Source organism: Athene cunicularia (assembly GCF_003259725.1).
Source record: "Athene cunicularia isolate RWA chromosome 15 unlocalized genomic scaffold, athCun1 chr15_part1, whole genome shotgun sequence".
Classification (NCBI taxonomy): Eukaryota; Metazoa; Chordata; class Aves; order Strigiformes; family Strigidae; genus Athene; species Athene cunicularia.
In genome coordinates, this window is record NW_020799121.1 from 13,657,813 (window position 1) to 13,665,067 (window position 7,255).

General features: G+C 43.6%; 1 long non-coding RNA gene across 2 annotated transcripts; it reads right to left on the reverse strand.

Annotated features, from left to right (window-relative positions):
- Nucleotides 1–370: 370 nt before the first annotated feature.
- Nucleotides 371–7,061, reverse strand: LOC113485998. Of its 2 annotated transcripts, none has more exons than XR_003399507.1 (3): nt 6,799–6,955; nt 6,028–6,456; nt 371–1,894 (listed from the first exon to the last, which is right to left on the reverse strand). It is a non-coding gene; the product is annotated as an uncharacterized LOC113485998 (long non-coding RNA). The 2 variants fall into 2 exon arrangements; XR_003399508.1 differs by lacking the exon at nt 6,799–6,955 and adding an exon at nt 7,024–7,061 and having other exon boundaries at nt 373–1,894; nt 6,028–6,301.
- Nucleotides 7,062–7,255: the final 194 nt, after the last annotated feature.

Below are 7,255 nucleotides of genomic sequence, written 5' to 3' on the forward strand. Positions count from 1 at the left end.
GCCCCAGCGCCCCGCGGCCCGGCCCGGCGGACGGCTCCCCGGCTTGCTGCTGGTTTTTACCTGTAATTATTCCAATTATGTTTTCAACACCGGGGCGAGCGAGGCTGCGCCTAACCCAGATACTTGCCCTCCACGCCCATATCGGGCCGCATGTCTCGCGTGCTCCAAATAACTTGAAGGGACTCGGTGGCCGTTTGTACTTTCTGGCTATTAAGGACGGTTATGTGAGTCATACCACACAAAAATTTATTTTTAAAGGACGACTCCTCCTGTTTTCCCCGGCGGGGTGCAGTTAGGGAGAGAGCCAGCTCACGACAGCACGTGATGTTTGTGTGGTTTCTGTGGAAATTCATGAAAGTGCAGAGCATTAATCCATTTTGGGTACGGGACGTGAAATGCCAAACAAAACCCTCACGAGAAGGCCGCAGCGTGCAGTCATCGCACAAAAAACCCGCTAAAATTATTTTAATTGCAGGTGAGCGTGATACGAAGGCAGCGAGACGGCTTTTGGGTGCCCCCCTGGACAACTTCAAAGATACCAACAACTTCAAGGCATCAACATTTTAAACACCCTTCAAAAAGACCCAATTCCTTATCTTCTGTAGCTCGGTTTTCCACACTCAGATAATGGTTTGTCCCTTTGGAAGTTCCTAGCAGGCAGCTCTGCGCAACGGGTGCAAATTCATTTAATTTCTCCGTAGACCCGTTAAGGAGGCTGCTGCTGCATTATGTAACCCGAGATCTGTAAATAACAAAACAACAGGCGGGTGTAAATAAAGCAAAGGTAGGTGTGAAACAACCCCAAGCTGACTCCAGTGAAAGGAAAACTTTGTGGCATACTCCATGGACCCAGCCCATGGGGAATGTTAGTGAAGCACCATCATTATAATAGTGTTAAGAGACAGTAGGCATTTCACTTGCTGTGTATCTTGACAGAGCAATATTCCCTTTAAACTGCTAGAGGCTTAAGCAACGCGTGAACATTTTCTGCTTAAAGCTGAAATTGTACCCCAAATGATGAAAAAAATTAATCTGCCCGTTAGAATGGGGAGAAGGAAAGTGCAGGGAACACAAAGAGCAGCTCGGTCCCAGCCTTGGTGAATTAGGAAACTGCGGCACAGCCGAGTTTGCCAACATGCTGGAGATAAGGGTGTGCTGGGGCTGCCAAGGCCCATCAGGGCGTGTGAGATGACAAACAGTACTTGCAAGGTGGTTCTCCTCAGCAGCAAACGTTGCTGCCTCACCCCCTCTTGTATCTCTAACAGGAAAGGGAAGCACATATTTTCAGGGTTTCCCCCTCAGATGCATTCCTTCCCTTCCCTTATTCTTCCTCCTTCTCGTTCAGGTCCCTTCCAGGGAAAGTCCAGCCTGTCCTAACCCCTTTTTCCTTAACCCAGCAGATTTCAATCCTGCCTAAGTGCCAGGGTGCCCTAAGGCAGCTCTGCTTAGTGCAAGGTGATCTGTCCTACAGTTGCCGAGCGTGCATCGCTTCTCCACCTGTGACCCGCTGCCACACTTCCGACTAAACCCGAGTTCCCCACGCCTCAGCACAGCGTGTTTCGCAGGGCAGGACGGGATGCTCTCTGTACCCCACTGCCAATCAGCCGTGGCTCCCAGACTGAGAAACTCAGTATGAGCACAAAGCTGTCAAACAGAGTTGGCAGAGCATGACTGTGTGTTTTGGTAAGGCAAGACCCAAGACAAAGCATACCGTGAGCAGTTCACACTCCTCCATCCCTGGTCACCCTCCCAGGTCTGCCCAGACACCCAAGGTAAGACTACATCATTTACGTAATAATTAGTAACCTCTGCTGAACTCTTTCACTCCTGTGTGATGACACTGTACCCAGATGAAAAATTGCTACTGGCTTTCAGTCAGAGGATCACTCGGCTTCTGTAAGACAAAACCCAAACATTTTTAATGAAATAGGACAGACTTGGTTTTCCCCACTGTTCAGTATCAGTCCTGATAGATCTCCCCGTAAATCCCTCCCAGTACATGCCCCGCTGGCTCACTCTGTATTATTCTTGTACCCTGAGGGTCGATATCCTGCCAAGTGATATTTGTTTTAAAATTCTCAAATGCACAAATTTGGCACAAAAACTGGGGCAAAGGGCATCCCCCTGGTTACTGCAGCTGGGTGGAATCTTCCCACCTCAAAGTCCAAGATCTATTTACATCATCAGTCCATTTAAGCTGCAAAACAAAATGAACTTTTCCTGTTAGGCTTGCTCAGACAGACTAATAAATGCAACGGGGAGCGTGAAGCAGAAGTGCTGTACAATGTAATCAACTGTTGAAGGCACAAGCAATTGTTCATCTTGTATTAAGACTGATTCACTTGTAGCTGACGTCAATCCTCCCTCCCTAGTATCTTAGCCTTGGGATTGGAGTATGATAAATATTACCTGTAATGCCATCTGCTGTACAGAGGCAGCCCAGGCTTCTCACTATTTATTTAAGGGCTAATGTTGTGCTAGAACAGAATGCAGTTTATTTCAGCCTGATTTGACTTTGTTTTGACTCTAATTAAAAATGCCTGTCCACTCGAATTTTTAAAGTGATTTGTCAGAGAGCAAAACCAATGTTTGCCCTGAAAAGATGAAGAAGTTCAAGACACCACAGTCAGCATCAAACAGAAAACTAATGAGAAAAGGATGATACCAGACGTCTCCTCACGGGAGAGTCAAGAGAAGATGCAGAGTCAGAAGATCACCATCTCAGGATGGGGAACTAGGATCTCCTAAATCCTATCTGTCTGAAATCCTGGAGAGCTGATTTATTTTGTGTATCGGTTTCTCCCTCAGTTTGTTTAGAACCTCACCCAAGTCATACAGCTTCTTTATAAAAGACAAGATATTGTAGTTTAATGGTGACTCTGACTTTTGGTTGGTGGTAAAATTGTTTTGAATGGCATCAAGCTGAAAATAGATATTTAGACCAAGTAATGCACACACAAAACTGTTTCCTCTTAGGATTTTCTCCTAATTTTAAAAGTTTAAAGTAACAGGAATTATACCACTTCCTAGAGAAGCTCTTTTGTGATAGTAACTCTGTTTAGCGTTTTTTATTACTCAAAATTTCCTAAAACTATAACCTGAGTGAATTAAAAGCCTTGGATATGGTGCATTCAGAAACAGCAGGACACATTCAGCAAACAAATTGCTTGGACACCTCATCCATCTTAATTTAGGAAGACCATGGTTAAGCTAATTCTACTCTGAGTTAGTTTAAATGTCCAAAAATAAAATTAAACAGTTTAATCAAAAGGATATGTGTCCATGGGCAGAATTTCTATCATTAACCTGCTGCAGAAAAACATATTGACAAAACTCACTTAGATTTGCATATTCATAGCTATGTTCGGGACAGATACTGATGTGCTGCTTCGAAAACTCTAGTGTCTTTTGTTCTGAGGAACAGCAGTAATTTTGTAAATTATTTAAACCTCAAGTAATTTTAAAAGGGAAGGGCTGTGGTGAAAGTTATATAGTTAAAAATTTAAATTTAACTGAATTATTAAAATAAGCTTGGATGAAACTGAAATGTAATGCTCAGTCGTAGCATTTCATAAAAGACATCTGTGTTAGTTTTATTTGTGTTTATAATCAGTTACTTCCCCTGGTTTTACTGTACTTGGTGAGACTTAATCCTGTAATGTTTGGATTGCAAATGCCACACTATAACGCCTAAATGCACATCAAAATCTCACTGCTTAAAATATAATTAAGATAGTAATACAGTCAATCCCTTAACATGTTTTTTAATAGAGAGCAATCTACTGCATCTTAAACTGCTTGAATTTTCATGTTATAGGACCTCCCATATGAGGATCACAGTGCCCTTTTTAATTATTAATTGACTCATGTTGATAGGATAAATTAAAATCTCTGTGATGGCGAACATGCATTATTTATTAATGTCCTGATCTGTCCTACATACTGAGGAGTTTGCTCTTTGGAACCTGCTTCAGAAGTCTCACACAAGGGTGTTTTTTGTGGTAGTAGGATTTTTCAAATTATTTTTCTTATACTTGGCTTTTGTCTTGCCTTCTCTGTATGACAAAGAGGGGGGTTTCTTCTATTTTCTTTACAGACATACTGCATTCTGGTTCTGTGTATGTATTTCTGGAGAGGCTTCATGACTTCATTGAACTATCACACTGTGCAGTTAAGGAATTCAGAGTTACTCACTTAAACATTAATAAAGAGGAAACTGAAGTGACACAACAGCTATGTTCATCCTATTCCTCTTTTACAGCAAGTACTGGAGATGGGTTTCGGTGAACTGTTGGCCTGAGTAAAGCCCTAACTTACTTCTGGAAAAAAAAAAAAAAAAGAATCAGTCACGAGAAGAAAGGTTAATTACATTATACTTTGCTATTGAACTGTTGCCCAGTTCTATTCTATTTCAATGGTAGATGCAGTAAGAAATAATATCTCCTTATTCATCCAGCTCCTGCCCACATGCATACAGGGTGCAATCTGTGCTTGTGAGTAGCTCGCAGATTTCAGCAAAGCTTCCTTTTCATCTAGGAATCTGGTCCCCTGCGCACCATCAGCTTTGCAAAGTAATTCTGGACGCAAAAAGAATCTATTAAATTTTATTTTCCCTTGTGCATTGTCAACAGCCCTTGTTACTGATTTTAAATGCATCAGAAATGTGTGAACTAACAAGTAGAGGTGCTTTAATATCGATTATCTCATGACACTGCAGCTGAACAAGGGATACAGAAGGCAGAATACGACCAACGATGATAAACAGTAAACTAAGCACCACTCTCCCTCCAAGCCTGCAAACTAAATTACAAGTTTCAAAATTTGCAGGACTTCTAGGTAGGAGAAACATCTTCATCCTTGTGAACCGACCAGATGTAGTGTCTGGGAGATCAGCCAAGGAAGTTCAGGGAGCCCTTAAGCCAGCTTCACCCTGAGAGATGTCTGATCTCAAAGACATGGCAGCGAAGGGGAGAGCAGCCACGTGCTCAAACTGTTCCTTCCTGCAGGCTTGCCTCTCCCAGCTGGGCCAACCACCACAGCAATCGGGTAAAACGCCAAAATCTGTTTTACTTTCCCCCAAGCAAGAGGATACAGAAACTTCACTTGCTTAATAGGACAAAAGACCTCCACTTGCCTTTTAACAAGCAGAAAAAAAAGCCTCCTTTATGTAGGGGACTGTTCCCTGCCTAAGGCCTCCTTCTTCTCACTCTGCTAGCTGTGAACAGGTCCTCAGCCAACTTCTACAGCCTGTGCCTATCTGCTTTATTAAGCGGGGCCAAAGACACGAGAGTTTTCAAGTAGTACACCGATATGTCCTGAACATAGCTACGAATATGCAAACCTAAGAGAGTAAACTGGCAAAGTCAACACATTTCCCTGCTGTGGGACAATAAAAGGTACTGCTTTTTAAAGATTCCCATTATTTCCTCCAAATATAGGCACATATTCTCTTCTATGGCTGAAGCCAGTCCTACCACAGACTTAGTGAGAAACAAAAATGAGTCCTATGATGCCATTTTTATAGTCACTTTTCAAAATGGAAGTGTACATGAGGTTACTGTTCTTCTTCAAGCCTGAAAAATATCCCCAATACTAGTAACATAATTTAGGAGACCTTACTGAAAGGAAATGCATGAATGTTTCCAACTGAATCAAAATAATCTCAGAAACAGCAATGAAACAGAGACTAAACCCATCAGTTCTTCCCCGAGGAAGAAGGCAGATACAGTAACTTTGGGTTACATTTAACAGAAGGAATGCAGAATGGAGACCCAGGGGAGACTATTATTGCATGTCAGGCACACAGAGGTCTGAAGTACAGTGGAGTACAGTGGATTTTCATCTTCATGTCACCCCATCCTTAGAAGAATGAGGTCTTTCCAAGAAGACGTATGTCTCCAGGACTTTGCCACATGATACAGAACTATTTCAAATCCACCCTAAGTTACCAGCTCTTTGGTAAGATCAAATGACCTTGGTAGCCTTGTACTGCGTGAAGCAGACAATAGTCTGTCTTGCACAACTCACCAACACCTTTGTGAATAATTGGCTCTTGTGCAGCAGAGGACAGTGCAAAGAAGTGCCAAAGACGCTGCGTGCACTGTGGAATTACTTCAGTTTTCAATAAGAGAAGCTGGAACATCTCCAATGTACAAAATTTGCATGCTGGCATGAAGTCGTGCTGTTCAGATGTTGTGACTGGCACAGAGAGCAGTCAAGTGTATTAAACATAAAAGACAACGTGCCCTCTCATGATTTTCAAGCTTTGGTCAGCTTCCCTTCCAAGACAATAGGAACAAACCTGGTCAGAAAAATAAGAAACTGTTTAACGATGTACTTGTCAGTTTGGTGCATAAACAAAGTTGCTTTTGATGAGATAATGCAGAACACAAACTCCAGCCAGTTCAGTTTTAGAAAATGATCTCTTGGTTGAAACTGAAGCCTCAGTGTTAACATCTGTAAGATAACCATAAGGAACTGTAATCGTTTAGTCACTCTAGCTCAGTTTTTCCAAATTAGTACAAAAATACCTGTATATATTGCAAGATTATTAATGGAACTAATTCATGAATATGCACACTGAACATTAAGCATGGCATTTTCAAAACGAGAAGGAAATCGGTAAGGCTTTAAAAATCAGTTTAAGAAAAGCAGTCTACTAAAAACAAAGTTGCAAAAATATGCCAAACATAGGATTTTATAGCTCACAAAGGGCCACTCCTCACTTTTTTTTTTTTTTTTTTTTTTTTTTTTTTTTACCACATTCGTGGCCTACATGTAGGTCACTAAACCTTACACCTTTTCCTACTGCCCTTGCCTCGGTGCCGAGGGCCCACCGGCACCCACTTCACCGCCATGCTGGGCTCTTTCTGAAGGGCTGGGTGGCACGAGCAGACACCTGAGACCACCACGATGGCAGCGGTAAGGCGAGGGGGCAGCCAAAGGCCCCGTGCGTTTCCTCATCCCAAATCTCTCTGCGCTGGGACTGGAAAGAGATGAGAACCAGCCCCAGCGCCCCGTCACCTCCCGCCATGGCGCCCGGGCTGGCCGACCCCCTTCCCATCATGCCCCGCGCCCGCCGCCCCCCTGCTTCCCGTGAGTCCCCGGGGCGGGGCGGACCGCGCCCTTCCCGTGATGCTCCGCGGCCCCTAGTAACCGCGCGGTTGCTAGGGGCGGCCGCGATGAGTGTCAGGGCTTTTCTTCTTCTCCTCTTCCTCCTGCTCCTGTTGCCGCTCCGGGCAGCGGAGCCCAGCGT